This window comes from Sinocyclocheilus rhinocerous, unplaced genomic scaffold (assembly GCF_001515625.1).
Source record: "Sinocyclocheilus rhinocerous isolate Xijiao unplaced genomic scaffold, SAMN03320098_v1.1 scaffold349, whole genome shotgun sequence".
NCBI lineage: Eukaryota > Metazoa > Chordata > Actinopteri > Cypriniformes > Cyprinidae > Sinocyclocheilus > Sinocyclocheilus rhinocerous.
The window spans coordinates 668,418-676,353 of NW_015637137.1; the positions used below are offsets into that span (position 1 = coordinate 668,418).

Sequence of the window (7,936 nt, forward strand, 5' to 3'; positions counted from 1 at the left end):
ATCTGACGTTTGTTGATCTTCTGCTCTGTTGCGGCTGTTTCATTTAGTAGGCAAAAACATTGCAAACGATTTTGAGAAACAAAGCGCCAGTGGTGAAGGCGGTGGGGGTAGTTCTGCATGGTTTTGTGTTTATTCATTGAGCCTTTATCGCAAGGTACTAGATGAGGTTCAAAGACAAGTAGCCTATTGTAACAACATTGTTTCATTAGGAGGTGCAGCGCTTTTGATGTCCTCCACTTGTGCAGCACCTGTAGCTTTGATAGTGAAGCTCTGGACCACACTGAAGAGACCACACCGGCTTATAAGGGTGTTTTGTTATGGTTTTATAATATATGTCATTTTAGCGCAAGCTCAAATTCTACATTCTTCCTCCACGCATGGAGACCTGCTCGTGTTAGTGACCCGCGGTAGAGGACACTAAGCGCGGTTTTGTTTACATCGGTTAACAGCCCACAGATTTTACTGAGAAGAAACGGGCTACAAAACCGAAGAAAAACGTTTATGTAGCAACTGAATGGATCTTGGATTAATTTTATCAACACGTTCTTCTACTTCTTCTTTTCAAGAATTGTGAAAAAATCCTAAACAATTTCTTTGCAGTTTATTGTGAAGGAGTTGATGGAGCTGGCACATATATACCCAATTATTTAAAATGAAAAAATAGATTTACAAAGCTTACCAGAATCTGCAGGCCTTGTAGAACTCAGCATGTGAAACATTATATATGTTTTTTTTTAAGTATGGGGAGAGTTGATAAATCTAAACTATTATAGCATATATAAATAATAAATCGTATTGAAAGTATAGCCTACTCCATTTTTTAACCTCAGCCTTCTGTCAGGGCATAGAACTGATGTTTCTTTAAAACGTATTTACATTGTTTTAAGTTAAATATATTTTAATCTCCATAAACAGCCTGAAGTGATTGTGACTGAATGAAATGTAAATTGTAATATACTAAAAAGGAAATCAAGTTAAATAGTATACATTTGTGTTAAAAACCATCAACTATCCATTAACAATTAATTTAAAAATTGTAAAGTTGGTATTTTAAAAACTAATGGTAGACAGTCTCAAGTGTCCAGAATTGGTTTAGAATCAGAGACTGTTAGCAGAGCAGTTTAAACATGGCATTTTCATCTGAACTTTATGGTACACTTAATGTAAACACTTAAAAAGGACAGTTAATGGTTATCTTTGGACACTTTAGGCCAAGGTCCAGGCTTTGAACAAGGTGTAATTTAAAGATCCTCCAGATCTCACATTGAAAGACAAAAGATTTGCTGATGTCTCCTTTTAGGCTTCTTTAATGTAATGGACAGCTACCATCTGAAAGAGAAGATACAGTCAGACAGAGATGAACACAGGATACACATTCTTTGGTTCTGTGACCTAGTATTGGCGTATATTACCAATGTGACGCAAAATCAAAGCAGAGTTCTGGCATTGTTCTTGATGTCAGTTCTCTCTAATTCACCCTGTCCTTTCTGCTTCTTTGGCTTTTGTGCTGGGAAGTCAAACAGAGAGGCTTTGCAGTGGGAGAGAATGATCTGGAATGAAGTGCAAATCAATGATTCGTCAGGACATTCAGAAAAAGATGGAAACTCCTGTCAGAGGTGCACAACCTAAGCAGTGTACCTCTGGGAAACTTAAATGTGACCTGATGTTGGCTTTCCTGCACTTTTTTTGTTGGTTTGTCAAGTAAGTTTCATGAGAGAAAAATGTAGACCCAAAATAAATGAGTCGTAAATGGATAGAAACCCAAAAGTGAAAATTCTGTCATTGACAAAAGAGCTATAATAGCTACTTCTGCTGAAGTCGTAAACACAAGCCACAGAACCATATGGCTTTACCTATACCACCAAATTCTGCTGGTTGTTAAAGTGACCCATTTATTTGGGAAAATTAAGAAACATTTCCAGTAGGTTTAGGTATTTTTAGAAAGAAAAACATAGTTAAAAGTTGATGTCTTTTTATGAACTTTAAATAAACCGAACGCAGTATTTTTCCACCAACAAGCTAAAAGAAACAAGCAATCCAGTGATGCCTGGGGAATCACACATCTAAACGTGCACATCTGCAGCACACCTTATTTTGCAGAATTAATTACAGGTAAAATGGGATTGTTTTTTTTGGGGGGGGGGATAGTATCTATAAGATATTACAGCCAATTTAATATCAATATATTACATATCGATCATTATATCAGTCGCCGTCAGTGAACTATTCCCGCAGGTAAACTATAATATAATGATTCGTTTTTTATAATAAAACACTAGAGTACAATATACACACATTATGAAACTTGAAATAGTCAGAGTTCAACATTCTGCTGCATGTCAGAGGGAAACAAATGACGTGATCTCATATATTATTTAGTTATTTATTCATTCATTGCTGGGCAACGTCATATAATGAAACTCTCAGCTGCTATTTACTATAGAGACGGATACTTTTATTAATAAAGAGCAAGAAATTTAGTGAGAGGAGCTAGTAGTACAGTATTGCTTATATTTAGGGTGGTTATAAGGTTTGTTATTATTTCTTGTCAGCCATCTTGACCTAAACCTAAATGCTTTCTGCTTTTACTGGTAATTGACAAATAAAAGTAGTCTGAATAATAATTTATGAATAATTTCACAGGCAAAAGAAAGTGGGACTGGATGTGATACAAGTAAAATAATGACGACTAAATAAAAACCTAAAGCTATTCAGCTGACTAACAAACAAACAAACTCTAAATAACTGCTTTCCAAACAGCCTTCTTTTTATGGATCATTTTATAATATTAAAGTGTAGTGGATCTTCAGTTTTGTTACGAATCTCGACCCATACAGAGTCACTGCTGAAACAAAACATGATATTAGTTGACGCTGCGAATTTGTGTGTCAACGCTCACCAAACTGGAATCCAAAACATAAAATTAGCATAGGGAAATTCTTCAGAAGTCAAAATACTTCAAATCCTATTGAAATGACTGGATTGTACCAACAACATTTTTCCACGCAACAGTAAATGTGACCACTTTGCCGAATAGTTGAAAAGTTGTGATTCCAAATGCCTGACTTTAACTTTTTGCATGTGCCTGTAGACAATGAGCGCATGTTGGTGTTATGCTATGTGATATTGCAAGAGGGAAGGTGTTTGGTATAATTAGGGAAATATCAGCGATATCGCCTTACTCTCTTCTCTCTGCGATGATGAGCCGTACTGCCGGGTCTGTTGTTGCCTAATTCCTGCTAACAGCAGCCGGTGTAATCACACACCCCAATTAGCCACCCCTGCGCCCCACTTCCCCCAACCACTTCCTCTGCATGCCTCTCCTCACCACGCTGCGTAATGAGCTTTCATCTGTCGCTGCAGTCCTTATAGGAAAAGAGCAGAAAAGAGCACCTCAGTCACAGTATAATCAGTTATTCGTGAGATCAGAGACTTATACTCGCTCGGCCTGATTTTTCGCCACTTATTGTGATTATTATGTTTTGAATTATTGTGTTCTTAAGTTTATTTTTAAAAGAAGCCTAGCTTTTACATGTACAGTAACGATGTGCTCGTATTGGAGTGTAAAATGAGTGAGTTGCACCCTCAAGGAGGAGAACCCCAAAGAGGGATCAATATCAGAATGCTCATCTGTATTCCAGCACCTCCTCTCTTTTCACTGTCTGTTTGTCCTCTTATCTCTGCATGTCCTCGACAAGTCAATGAGCCAGCCGTTAGTACTGGTTGGTCTAAAGAGCCTGCCTGTTCAGCACAGAGAAATGTCCCATATTAGAACAATCCCAATGAATCTTCATGATTGTATGCTGTGTTTGTGGCTGATGGATTGTGGGATGGTCTAACAGACAGTGGCTGAATTAATTCAGAAACACCTCCCTGGCCTTTATCTTTTGATGTGTGCTATGTTTTACCTTAAAAGTATGCCTTATAACAGGATCCTATTTTCAAATTAAAAACTGCAATGTGTATACAGTGGGAAACTAGAACTCTGAGACCACTAGTAAAATGCTTTTATTTTACATTTTTCTTATTGAACACAACATGCTTACAAATTATACAAATATATTATCAGAAAGGATAACACTTTTAATGAAGTGTTTAACTGAAAAATTCAAATACTTACACTCTTAAAAATAAAGGTTCCAAAAGTTTTTTTTTTATCTAAAGAACTCTTTTCAACTAAATAATCTTTATTTTTAAGAGTGTACTATAGTGCAAAATCTACTAAAATATACTACTATTAATGTTCTAATATAACATGTTACAAAATTAAAATATATATTATTTTTGTTTTATTTTTATTTTATGGCTTTTATTTTTATAATAATTTTAATATTTATTTTCAAAATTCTTTCTCCCCCCCCCTCAATTAGACTTTTGGACCCCATTTTATGCAAGGACAGAGATGAAATTCACTGGGCTCAGAACTAATTTTGTACCCTTTCCCCAAGTTAAAGAAGTCAACTGTACCCACTGAATGCATTTAATTATGTGTTGCCACATCTAGCATCTTTTTAAAGTGTCATCGCCAATCCTGTGATGTAAAAGGGTGTTTGATGTGATGGTGACTTCACACTTTATAAAACCTATGCTACTGGCAGGTCATGACACTCCACAGAGCAAAAGTGTACTAGTTCTTTCAAACAGTGATAAACTGAATTTGATCTGATACAAGCCTGCTGCTGTAGTATACTGCTAAGATGGAGATGGAGGTCTTCACACAAGTCTTAAAGCGCAACAAATGGTCATATTTAAATGATATGCAAATATGAGATGCTGAGGGTTGGGTTTTGTCATTTGTGTGAAGATTGAGTGAAATGATGCAGGAACCATTGTTCTTTGATTTGTACCATGAATATGTATTTTCTGAAAACATTATTAATGACTCCATGTTTACATATTCACGCTCACATAAATGGCGTTTCACTAATAATGTGTGAAAAAAGTTTGTCTGTTAAGTTTGAGACCATGTTGTCTATCAAGGGTAATGACGTTTAACGGATATGGATGAAGAAAAACAGCATTAATCTTTGAGAACATTCGTGGCTATTTCCAACGGCACTTCTAAAAGAATTAGTTGTTTGAACTAGACACCTTTTTTTTTTCTTTTTCTTTTTGGAATAGCAGCTTCTTCATGAAAAGTGAGAGAATGACACCAACATTTGCTTGCCTAAAAGAATTAGAACAAAGAGCGGGCTCTAATTTGCAAATCACTGCAGCAATGATATTCTGGTGGTCACATGTTTTGAGCACTTCCTGATTGTTTTCCTTCCTCATTTTGTTTCCATCATAACTGCATGTACTGGTCTCTAAATGATTACGCCACACAGCATTAAACCACCCCAGGATCATTAGAAGTGTGAAGCCAGACTATAAAAGTACGCAGTTGACCTTTAAATTCAAAAACTCTTTTGTTGTTTAATTAATAACCTTGAGAAGAATACTGTGATTTGTTTAGTTTATAATACAGTGATTTTGGGACAAACCTCTTAAAGGTGAATTGTACAATTTCTACACCATTTGCATCATTAAATGGAATTCCCACTTGCTATTGATTTAGAAAAACAGATTTTCCTGCCCCAAATTCACATTTTGCAAATTTCACAAAAACTCGCAAAAAAGTTTTTCTGTTCACAAGCACTTCGCAAAAGGAATATTTTGCAAAACTGCAATGGAAACAGGGATTTTTTTTTGCATTTACAGGTCACCTGGCGTACATAAAATTCACATGATCATTCTTTAATGTACTATAACCTCCAAAAAAAAAAACTCATACATAGCCACTCTCAAATATAAGGGGCTTTCCTTGTAGGGCTGTCGAATAAAAATTCGAATTTCGAATATTTGTCGAATTTAAAATAAAAATCCACATTTGAATGCAAAAACGTTGCATTCGAATTTTAGGTGTGTGTCAGGCAGCCCTATCAATGGCACACGAGATGCAATGACGATGTAAGTGTTGTTGCATTTAACGCTTTTGTTAGCCTATCCAGTTGAACCTACCAGATGCGGTGCTACTGCATTGTTTATTCAAAATATTGCGCAAAAAAAAAAAAACATCAATGCGGAGAAGATCTTGTTTACGGCAAAACTGAAACCAAGCCGTTCACACAGAACGCATAATTATCGCATTTTCTATAGGGACATCTATCACCACTGCACTCACGTCTCGCACAAGAGAGCATGTTTAGAAAGCCATGTAAAACTGATGTATGTTCAACTTTTAAAAAACATGTCTCGAGACTTCATGGCGTTTTTTCCCCATTCCACTGCATCTCGCTATTAAATGAAAAAAGTACTCTATGTGATTGATTTTCAGCCCTTTGTATTAAACTATGCATACATACATGATGCTGTTTTGTTTCTAATTGTTTAAGCAACGTAATTTATAATATTTGGTTTATAAACATCATTTTAAACATGAAGCACTTTTTCAAAGATAGTCGTGTTATTTTATTGCTTTGAATAAACATGCATTAGTAATATTTTGCTCGATGCTCCCTCTTGTGGCCTCAGGAGATAAGCCAAAATCTTTTTTCCCCCTAACTGAAATTATGCCTTTTAAATTTGAATATAATTCGAATATTGATCATATTTAATTACAAAATTCCAATTTAGTTTTTCAGCCTTTTTGACAGCCCTATTTCCTTGCCATTAATGCTTGGATAACCCTTTATTTACACTGCACACATCTGTGGTGCATTTCGGCTCCACCACCGGAGCTGATCGCGGGCACTCTAGTCAATGCTTGTATTTATACCAGCCGTGCTGCAGCATGTTTCAGAAGTGTCCCAGAAGCAGCTCTCCGCACTGCTTAGCAAAAAGCAGTCTTCGAATTGAGGGGGGGCTGGGTGGGGGGTCCCCGGACCTCCCATAAGCATTAAGGGACCCCCCATAACACCCCAAAAAATATACTTGGGGGGTCCCCTGGTTTTTCAATAAAATTTTAATACTTAAAGGGATAGTTCACCCAAAAGTGACAATTTTGTCATTAATTAACCTCATGTTGTTCCAAACACGTAAGACCTCCGTTCATCTTCGGAACACAAATTAAGATATTTTTGATGGAATCTGACAGCTCTCTGATCCTCCCATAGACAGCAAGGGTCCTTACACGATCAAGGCCCAGAAACAAAGCAAGGACATTGGTAAAATAATCCATGTGACATCAGGGGTTCAACTATAATTTTACAAAGCTAGGAGAATACTTTTTGTGCGCAAAAAAAAAAAAAAAAAAAACTTTATTCAACAATTTGTCTCCTTCGCGTCACTCTAGCGCCATTTTGGAGAGTATCCACTGAACGTAAATTGCTTATTCTGTTTTGTGTCAGCTGAGCCACGCGGATACATTGTTTTCGTTCAAATCAAAGCGTAAACGACGTAAACAGCGTATTCGCGTGGCACAGCTGACACAAAACAGAATAAGCAATTTACGTTCAGTGGATACTCTCCAAAAATAGCGCTAGGGTGGCGCGGAGGAGACGAATTGTTGAATAAAGTCTTTTTTTTCTTTTGCACACAAAAAGTATTCTCCTAGCTTTGTGTTCTTTCACTGAACGAGTCAGTCTAAAAAAAGCATTTAGAATGCTCCCAAAATTCAAGATATGGGGGCAGAAAATGTATATATTTATATAATTTCATATCAAATATATTAATATCACATATGATATTAAATATATTAATATCACATGAAGAGTGCCATTTTTTTCACAAAAATCACAAATGTGATATTGATTTTATACAACGGTTCAATAAACAAGAAGTTAATATTAAGAGACTTACGTTTTAGACACCATATTGCCTATTTTTTGCTCTATTTCTCCAACAAAAATGGTTCCAAACAAAGCCACAGCACTGTTTTGCGTCTCTGAAAAATATGACAGTGTTTCGTTCCTGAATGAATCAACCGTTTAAATGATTCGGTTCAATCGCAATGACT

At 36.1% G+C, this 7,936-nt stretch overlaps 1 long non-coding RNA gene across 1 annotated transcript in view; it reads right to left on the minus strand.

Moving 5' to 3' along the window:
- Positions 1–1,283: 1,283 nt before the first annotated feature.
- Positions 1,284–7,936, minus strand: part of LOC107748573 (uncharacterized) — a 20,575-nt gene continuing 13,922 nt past the window's right edge. The window contains exons 2-3 of the long non-coding RNA XR_001640945.1: positions 1,413–1,550; positions 1,284–1,329 (exon numbers count right to left, since the gene is read on the minus strand). This is a non-coding gene — a long non-coding RNA (uncharacterized LOC107748573). The remainder of the gene's footprint in view (positions 1,330–1,412; positions 1,551–7,936) is intronic.